Source organism: Eschrichtius robustus, chromosome 5 (assembly GCF_028021215.1).
Source record: "Eschrichtius robustus isolate mEscRob2 chromosome 5, mEscRob2.pri, whole genome shotgun sequence".
Taxonomy (NCBI): Eukaryota; Metazoa; Chordata; class Mammalia; order Artiodactyla; family Eschrichtiidae; genus Eschrichtius; species Eschrichtius robustus.
In genome coordinates, this window is record NC_090828.1 from 81,240,913 (window position 1) to 81,250,548 (window position 9,636).

The following is a 9,636-nucleotide window of genomic DNA, read 5'->3' on the forward strand; positions in this document are numbered from 1 at the left end:
AAAGAAAATCTTAAATTTATCCAGGAAAAACAAGATACACTGACACATTACCTACAGGGCAATAAAGAAAAGAATAACAGCAGATTCTTCATCAGAAACTATGTAAGCCAAATGTACTAGAAGAAAAAAAAAACAAAAAACACTGTATACCTACAGCTCTTTCCCAAGGGAAAATACCTTTCAAAAACAATGACTAAATACACATTTCTAGATGAACAAAACTAAGAGACTTCATCACCAGTAGAGCAGCACTCCAAAGATATTAAAGGAAGTTTCCTAGGCAGCCCTAAAATAACACAAGATAGAAAGTGAAATCTTCACAAAAGATAGAAAAAAGCCAGAAATGACAAATATGTGGAGGAATGTAAAAGATAAATTTCTCACTTTTATACTATCTTCACATTATAATTGACTGTTTAAAGCACAATTGATAACATTATACTTTGAGATTTACAGCACTTGTGGATATAAAATATATGACAATGCTAGCACAAAGGATAAAGTGATGGAAGTGTACTGTTGTAAGGTTTTTATACTACATGTGAAAAGGTATAATATCATTTGAAGGCAGACTGTGATAAGTTGAATGTACATATTGTCAACCCAAGAGAAACTAATAAAAAACAAAAGAAGGAGGTATAATCCAACAATGTAAATAAAATGTAATCATAAAAAATAGTCAATTAATCTCAATAAAAGGAAGGGCAACAGGAAAAAGGAACAAAGAACAGGTGGGAAAAATAGAAAGCAAACAACAAAAAGGTAGATTTAAATCCAACCATATGAATAATGACATTAAATATAAATAGTTTAAACATTCCAATTAAAAAGCAGAGATTGCCATATTGAACCCCTCCAAAAATGACTGCAAGACTCATTAAATATAACGGCCTAGGTAGCTTAAAAGTAGAAGGTGTGGCGCACCTGGTGGCGCAGTGGTTGAGAATCTACCTGCTAATGCAGGGGACACGGGTTCGAGCCCTGGTCTGGGAAGATCCCACATGCCGTGGAGCGACTAGGCCCGTGAGCCACAATTGCTGAGCCTGCGCGTCTGGAGCCTGTGCTCCGCAACAAGAGAGGCCGCGACAGTGAGAGGCCCGCGCACCGCGATGAAGAGTGGCCCCCGCTTGCCGCAACTAGAGAAAGCCCTCGCACAGAAACGAAGACCCAACACAGCCATAAATAAATAAATAAATAATTAATTAATTAATTAATTAATTAATTAATTAAAAAAAAAAAGTAGAAGGATGGAAAAATATATAACATGCTAACACTAATCAAAAGAAAATTTGAGTGGCAATTTTAATATGAGACAAAAGAATAGTTCAGAACAAGAAATACTACCATGAATAAAGAAGGACATTCCATAATGATAGAGAGGTTAATTCATCAAGAAGACATACCAGTCCTAAATGTTTACATACCTACTAACAATTTTAAACTACAAAATGTAAATCCGAAAGGAGACAAGCAAATCTTAGTTATACTTGGAGACTGACACCTCTCTTTCAGAAATTAATAGAATAAGGATTCAGAAAGTCTGAAGGACACAGAAAATTTGAACAAGGCTATGAACTAACTTGACCTAAATAACATTTATAAAACACTATACTCAACAACAGCAGAATGCACAAACTTTCCAAGCACACACTGCTGCATATTCACCAAATTAGATCATATTCAGGACCATAAAATGTCTCAATAAATTTAGGAGAACTGAAAACATTTAAAGTATGTTCTATGTCTACCAAAGAGTTAAACTAGAAATCATCAGGAGATACAGTATGGGAAATCCCCAAGTATTTGAAAATTAAACAACACACTTCTAAATAACTCATGAATAAAGAAGAAATAAGGAAAAATAGAAAAAATTTTAACTGAATAAAAATAAAAACATATCAAAGTTTAAGGAATGCAGCTGAAGCAGGGTTTAGAGGGGAAATTATAGCAAATGCTTATATTAGAAAACAAGAAAGTTCTCAAATCAATTATCTAAGCTTCTACCATAAGAAACTAGAAAAAGAATGAAAAACTAAACCTAAAGTAAGCAGGGGAAAAGAAAATAATAAAGAGCAGAAATCAATGGTATTGAAAACAGAAAAGCTGTACAAAAACAATGAAACCAAAAACTATTACTAGGAGAAAAGTCAACGAAATTGATAAACCTCTAGTCATACTAACGAGGAAAAGAAAAAAGACACTAACTACCAATACTTGGAATGAAAAAGGGACATAATTATATTCTCTAAGATATTAAAATGAATATGCCTGCCCCTGAAAGTTTATAATCTAGTTGGTAGGACAAGCTCTAAGTACATGAAACAAAGAACAATCTTGTATCAGTAACAATAATAAACAATACCAATCAATCACTTATTATATGCCAGGAAAAGTTCTAAGTACTTTATATATATTAAGTCATTTAATCATCACAACCGTAACAGGTAGACACCAGTATTAACCCTACACTACAGATATGAACCTTAGGCACTTGCCCAACATAGATATGATGAAGGTAGATAAAATAATTTAGTACTTTAGAATCAGGAGGAGAAATCAGGATTGTGCTGGCCTTGGAAATTTCTCAGGGAGGAGATAAGGCTTGAACTAGCTCTTGTAAGGTCTACACTGATGATTACTAAGTTTTTCACAATAGATGTCACAATTTAATATTATCAGAGATCTAGTACTGCAGTAGAGTAGTTTAAATCAATTTTTCAGCTCTTCCAACAAACATTTATTGAACACCTACTATGTTTCAGGCTTTGGGATCACAGAGACGGATAAAAGATGGATATCTATTGAGTATGTATATTCAATACACACCATACTGCTAGATGGCACTGGGGTGCAGTCCTCACCTTCAAAAAGCTTGTAATCTAGTTAGCTGTGTGTGTGTGTGTGTGTGTGTGTGTGCGTGTGTGCACATGTGCATGTGTAAACCAATCAGAAAGCAACTGAGCCTAGGTTATAATCATGAGCTAACCTTAGTAATATTATATGAGTTCAGGAAAGCAGATTAGTATGAATTACCCAGAAATAACTTCTTAAAGGAGACGGCTTGGAGCTGAATACTGAAAAGGAGGGAGAAGGGGCATACCAGCAGGTATTAACAGGATGACAAAGACTCAGGTAGGAATAAGTATAGTTTGCTTAGCTAACCATAGGTAATGCTAGAAGATAGCTGAAGACAAAACTGACCATGTAAAGGGGGCAAGAGGGATACAAATTGGGGCATGAAAATTAACTTAAATCCCAAATTTTCGTTGAGAATATAGGCTTTGTAAATTTCATCCCCAAATTCTAACTAAACCCTTCTGTTTTACTTAGGCAGGAGAAAGGGCATAAATACAAGAGGGAATTCCCAAAACAATGGATAAAAAGGTTTCAATGATCATTTGATATGCATGTAATTTCCTTGGAACTCAGAAATATCAATACAAATTAAAATAGAGAAAAGCTTACCTGATCCAAGCTTTTATAGATTCTTTTAAAGACAAAAGCTTCTTTAAGCAATGAACAAACATGCATCACTGATGCCACCAACATCATCAAACCATAAAGAAAACGGGAACCTTATGCCAAAGCGTAGGCTAATCATTGATACTCTCATGGGCTGGTGAAGAGCCTACTCTACTCAAATGACAGGGCACTGGGTTTTCAGCATGTCCAGGAGATATTCCCATTGCAATTTGTCAGCAGATTAGCAAATGTTCTTAGTGACAGGAACACACAGCCCAGGAACCCTCATTGGTGGCTCAAATCACCTCAGTGCAATGTCGCTCTCCTCTCCTGGCTCCCTCTAATGGCCCCAAATACCAATTAAACAGCTTTGCCATCTCTGTATCTAAATTTAGACATAGGTATCAAGTTTGGATGCCCGATGAGACTAAGTACTTTGCAGAAGTGTGAAGTAACCAGTCTTAAAATGGAAGAAAATAAAAGGAAGGAAAACACTAGAGGTGGATCCGACCCGATCCCTGCCCCTATTGAAGTTTCATAAGATCACAGCTGAAGGAACATTCTACCGTAAATTGAAGGGCTCTGTATTAACAGCAGGAAACCAAAGCTCATCTCACAAGCTCTTCGCCCGCTAATTCAGCATCTCCACCACAAATTCGAAAATCCTCACGTTGCCATGTATCGCCACCTAGTGTCCATAGTCTAACGCTAACATTAGCTGAGCCAAAAGGTGCCATTTTTCTGCAGTCACCCTCCAAGGGCTTCCTGTTAGACTTGGCAGTTCAGTACATCAGGATTCCTAGGGTTATTCCTCATTCTACTTCAGGGCATACCCATGAAAGTGTAATTTTGGATTTATTTTATTCTGTTAACCCCCATTTTGTGTATTATCCTCAAGTACTTTGAAATTGCAAATTGTTCCCCAGGATAACTCTTTCTCAACACTTAGCATATACCTCACTCCCACCTTTCCTTCTCCTTACTCTTGTCCATTATTGGGATGTGGACTCTCTATGTATAGTCTATACACTTTAATAGCATCATTTGCTACATGAAATATAATTGGGAAGAGAGGGCTGTGCCAGAAATGCATCAGAATTTTTTATAACACCAGCATTTGAGTGGCTTTCATTTTGGAGATTCACGCTTTCCCTCCTAGTCCCACAACCACACAGTGGGAGAGAGAAAGACATGTTAATGAATAAACAAAAATCAAAGGAATAACAGACTATAACAGAAATGAAAAATAATTCCAAGAATTAATTAAGTGGCCCTATTTCCCTCCAAGCAGTCTTTAGTGTATAAGCCCAAGCAAGCCATTTCTAGACAGGAAGTATAAACATTTTTGAAGATGTGAGCTTTCAGTTAGCAATAACTCTCTGAAAGCATTTTTAGACCTACATTTTTTGAGGCAGACTTTTTCCATACAAGGCAGAATAGAAGATTTGATCAATTAGATGACCTTCGGGTACAGAAATATAAACATGGAACAGCTTCCTTAGCTTGCCTTTGAGTTAGATTTGCCAGATTGCCATGCAATTTCTAAGCCATACTTACACTAAAAAATTATGCATTGTTTATCTGAAACTCAAATGTAACTGAGTAGCCTACATTTTATCAGTCAACCTTACACGCGGAACAAAAGATGTAGTTGGGGAAAATAACCAGGCTCTTAGCAGAACCAGAGTCATTTTTACGGAAAGGGTGCTTTGGTGAGGTTTCAAAGACCAATATCAAAGCAAAGGTCCAAGACTATAAGTATTCAAATAATACTTTGCATTTATTTAACACTTCAAAATTTACAAAGTATTTCACATTTATTATCTGGGTCCTCCTCATGATACCCCTTATGTGGCCATTTTTTATGCCTGTTTCAAGGCTCACAGACGTTACAGAATCGTCGTGGTGATCTACATGGAGCTTTACAGAAAAGCCAGAACTTGAATCCAAGTCCCCCAGCATGTTGCAGTGTCTACAAATAAAGACAATGTTCACGTGGACAGCACACAAGGCTTCAACCCCTGAGCTGCAGATGAAAATTAAATATCTGGCAAACCCAGTATAAAACTAACATTGTGATATAAGGCCAGGAAAAGGAAAAGATATTCTAAGAGTCATTGAGTGCCTTATATGCTTTGACTGTGGAATCCAGTTTGGTTTTTTAAACCACAAAACATTCACTTTATTTCCCCAAGTACACTGAGACATTATTCCTTAGAATAGGTTTACTTACATGTACCCACAATTTCTAAACCTCCAACCACTCTTTGTAAGCTGTTCATATGTCCTAGAGATCTTTAATAAAATCACAGGAAAATCCAACTCTGTTTAAATTAGAGTTCATTTTCCCTAGATCTTTACATTGCAAATTTAGAAAATGTTCTTGTAATAATTCTTTTGGCTGCTAACGGTGTCATTTTTAAATTGTACAGTAGTGACATCTACTGTTCATAGTGTATATTGCACTTCTCCCCAGGACAGCTTTTATCTTTTACTGGTGGTCCTCAAACTCTAGTGTTCATAAAAATTCCCTGAAGGGTTTCTTAAAATGCAGCTTCCTTAGCCCCTTACAGATTCTGATTCTATATATATGGGGCGATTTACATTATGCAAGGCCCAATGCTACCATCTCTCTTCCACTTCCTAGTCAATCTCATTCAAGAGAATTTAATTGTACATATGAATCACTATGGATTTTGTTAAAATACAGATTCTGGGGCAGTAGTTTTGGATTGGAGCCAGAGATTTTGCATTTTTAACAAGCTCCCAGGTAGCTTTATACCCTCCTTTCAAGTCTAAGTATTTCCACTTCTTTATGGACCCAGATCACCACAGCCTGAATCCTAAGTTTACCAAATGTGACTTATAGATGCTTCTCACTCAGTGGTTAATCAGTTTTTGCTTAAATCTTCTCCTCATCCTTGTTCTCTGCTCTGTCTACATGCTTTGAGTTCTAAAATACAGGCATAATCACCTCAAGGTAAAGTAGCTCAAAACAAAGCAGGCCAACATCCTGAGGGGCGTCCCACCTAAACCCATGCCTGTTCCTTTCTAGACCAAACAATGTCCCAGTACCAAAGAGATAGGAAGGTCGAGGCAGTATGATCACCTCTGATAAGCCTTGTGCATATATAAGGGAACCAAAGCTCCTTACCACATTATCACTTCCCTATGAGAATGGAGTTCAGAGGAGTTCAGTGATGATGACAATAATGTAGCTGATGAGGAGGAAGACGAGGAAGGCGACATTAGCTAACATTTATTGCACACTTGCTGAGTGCCACGCACTGCACTAAATTCTTTACATGGATTATCTTCATATATCTATGAAGTAGGTAATATCATTGTCTTCATCGTAACGACGAGGAGAAAGACAGAAAGAAGAGCAGATAGGCAACTGCTATATCTAATATCACAATTAGAGTCCAGTGACAGACTGTATGAATCACATTCAAACTAAAAACCAAAATATTAAATCGCGGGCTCCTCCTCCTCCATTATGTCCTAGAGACAAATAACATTCACTCTGTAACATTTCTCTATATCATCCACATATTGCTACCTAGCAATGGATGGCTAGAACATACAAGGGGTTTCCAGGAAAATCTTGAGTTTTTAGAAATGGCCAAAACATATACCTGCCTTAATGTATCAAACACTAAAGAGCTATCACAGCACTGATGCAGGCAACTTAAAAAGATGTGTTCTCAATGGCTGAGTTCTGTGACCAAGTCAAAGAATAAAAACCAAGTGTTCACACATCTTTTCTTTTATCCATACCCTTTTTTATTCATATCATTATCCCTTTTTACATGTTATTTTCTTACAACCAGGTAATAGTTCTATGCAACCTTTTTTTTAAAAAAAAATAACACAGAATATTGTCTCCAAACTTCTAATATGCTTTAGATATGCTTGGTTGAGCAGAAAATATTCCCTCTTGTCTCTTTTGGTTTTATAATCCTACTCTCTTTACAGAAAGAGGTAGCTGCAATACAACAGTCTTTCCAAGTTGAGCATTCAGTGATGACTTACATATTCCTCAGTTTGCTTAAATATGCATCCTTTGTTATTGAGAATCGATGTTTTCCAGAATAAAAAGGAAGCCATGTGTTTATCAGAAATTATTAATGCAGGCAGCTGTGAGAGTGAGATGAGAATGAAAACCCCAAGGATTACATATTGGCCTCTGAATAATCTCATAATCTGGTACTTTGATCAATCTTTATAGTTCTGTGAAGGCACTGCTTTGTCTATGAAGAATAAGAACAATCCAAGAGAGAGTGAAAGGAAGAAGGCGAATAGATAAGGGAAAATTGTAATAACAGTTGAGAGACACATACCTCTCGCTCTTCTTCTCCTTTATTTTATTGTCATGGAAGGAACAGAGATTTTGGAGCTGGACAAATCCAAGTCTGAATCTCACATTCATCACTGTATGTAGTTGTACGGCATCAAGCAGTTTACTCAGCCTCTCTGAGTCACAGTTTCTTCGTTTATACCAATGGAGACACTACTGCTCCCCCAGCCCGGTTGTTGGGTAGATAAGTGCTATTGAAGGATGGAGCCTGGAAACAGAAGAAAAAGCAGCTGTTACTACTGGTACCTGGTTATTAATGGTCACCACTTCTTTATCTGTTCAACTTTCAACAAATACTATTGATCACCTCGCTGTGGCGGGAATACAGTGAAGTCCCAGGAATACAGTGAACAAACAGGTGAAGTCTCTTCCCTTAAGAGGCTGTGTTTCATCCTTCGAATCCACAGTTATCAAAATTCCATCCTCCCACTCCCACTCCACCGAAACTCCTCTGGCAAAGTCACCATTGCCCTACTTATCAAATACAATGGATTGGTTTTGGTCCTCAATAACACCTTTTTGTAGCATCCAGTAAAACTGAGCAGTTATCTTCTTCATGCCTAGAATACTCTCTCCTGATTTCCTTTTACCCTCTGACTGAAATTTCTCAGTCTCCATTGCTAGTTTTTTCTTCTTCTGTTACCCCTTTAATTAATATTTCCTACTCTTCTGACTTTTGCTCTTTTTCTTTTATACTCTACACTAGTAGTTCTTGATCTTTTCAGAGTCATGAACTCCTTTAAGAATCTGAAGAAGCTATGTACCCTCTCCCTGGGGGGGGGGGGGGGGGAAATGGATCTGCTTACAAATATACAAAAATTTGCATACATTTTCAGGAGTCTCACAGACCTTCCTCCCTAAAAGCCCATTGTTGAGTTCCAGGTTAAGGGGTTCCTATGGCTTTAACTGTTACTCATATGTCAATGACCTCAAATCTCTGTCTCCAGCATAAATCACTTTCCTGAGCAACAGGCCTCCTTTCAAATGCCCCTCAGGCATCTTAAAATTCAAACATCCCAAATCAAATTCATTATCTTTCCCCTAAAACCTGTTTTCCTCCTAGGAGACAACACCTATGGGAAAGAAAACACTATTCTTAAACCTAACAGACACAGATTTAAATCCAGCCCTGGAAGCTTCATAAATATACGTAAGCTATGTGCTTTAATTTCTTCATATTAACATGAGGATAATAATACGTCCAGTTTCTGGATTGTTATGAGAATTAAAATAAATAATGGGAAAATCCCTATACAGGTGCCATCACATAGCATACATTCCACAAATTAATATTACTGGATTCCCAATCTCAGAAAAAGCAACTCCATTCACCAAGTATTCTAAGTCGAAAATTTAGGAGTTATCTTCAACTCGTCCTTTTCCTCATCTGCAACCAATGGATAGCTATGCAGTATTGATTCCTCAACTCCCCCCCTGCCCTTAATTCAGGCTCGCATGTTCTTTCTCATGGACACAGCAATAGTCCCCTAACCACTTGATCCAGCGGTTCCAATTCCACATCCTTCCAACCTATCCTCTATACTGAAGCCCGAGGATCTTCCCAAGACACAAATCTGATAATGCCATGACTGCTTAAATCTGCCGAGTTGCTTCTCGTTGCTTCCAGGGTTACATCCACCTTAGTACTGCACTGCAGGCTGACTATGATTTGGCCCCTGTCTACTTCCAACTTAATCCCTTGATTATTTGGGGATCTCCACAACTGCCCATAGCGTTTTGGATTCTGTATCTCTGTCCCAACTGCTTCCTTTGACTGAAATGTCCTCACCCCTGTAAATGTCTTTTCTTGGCAT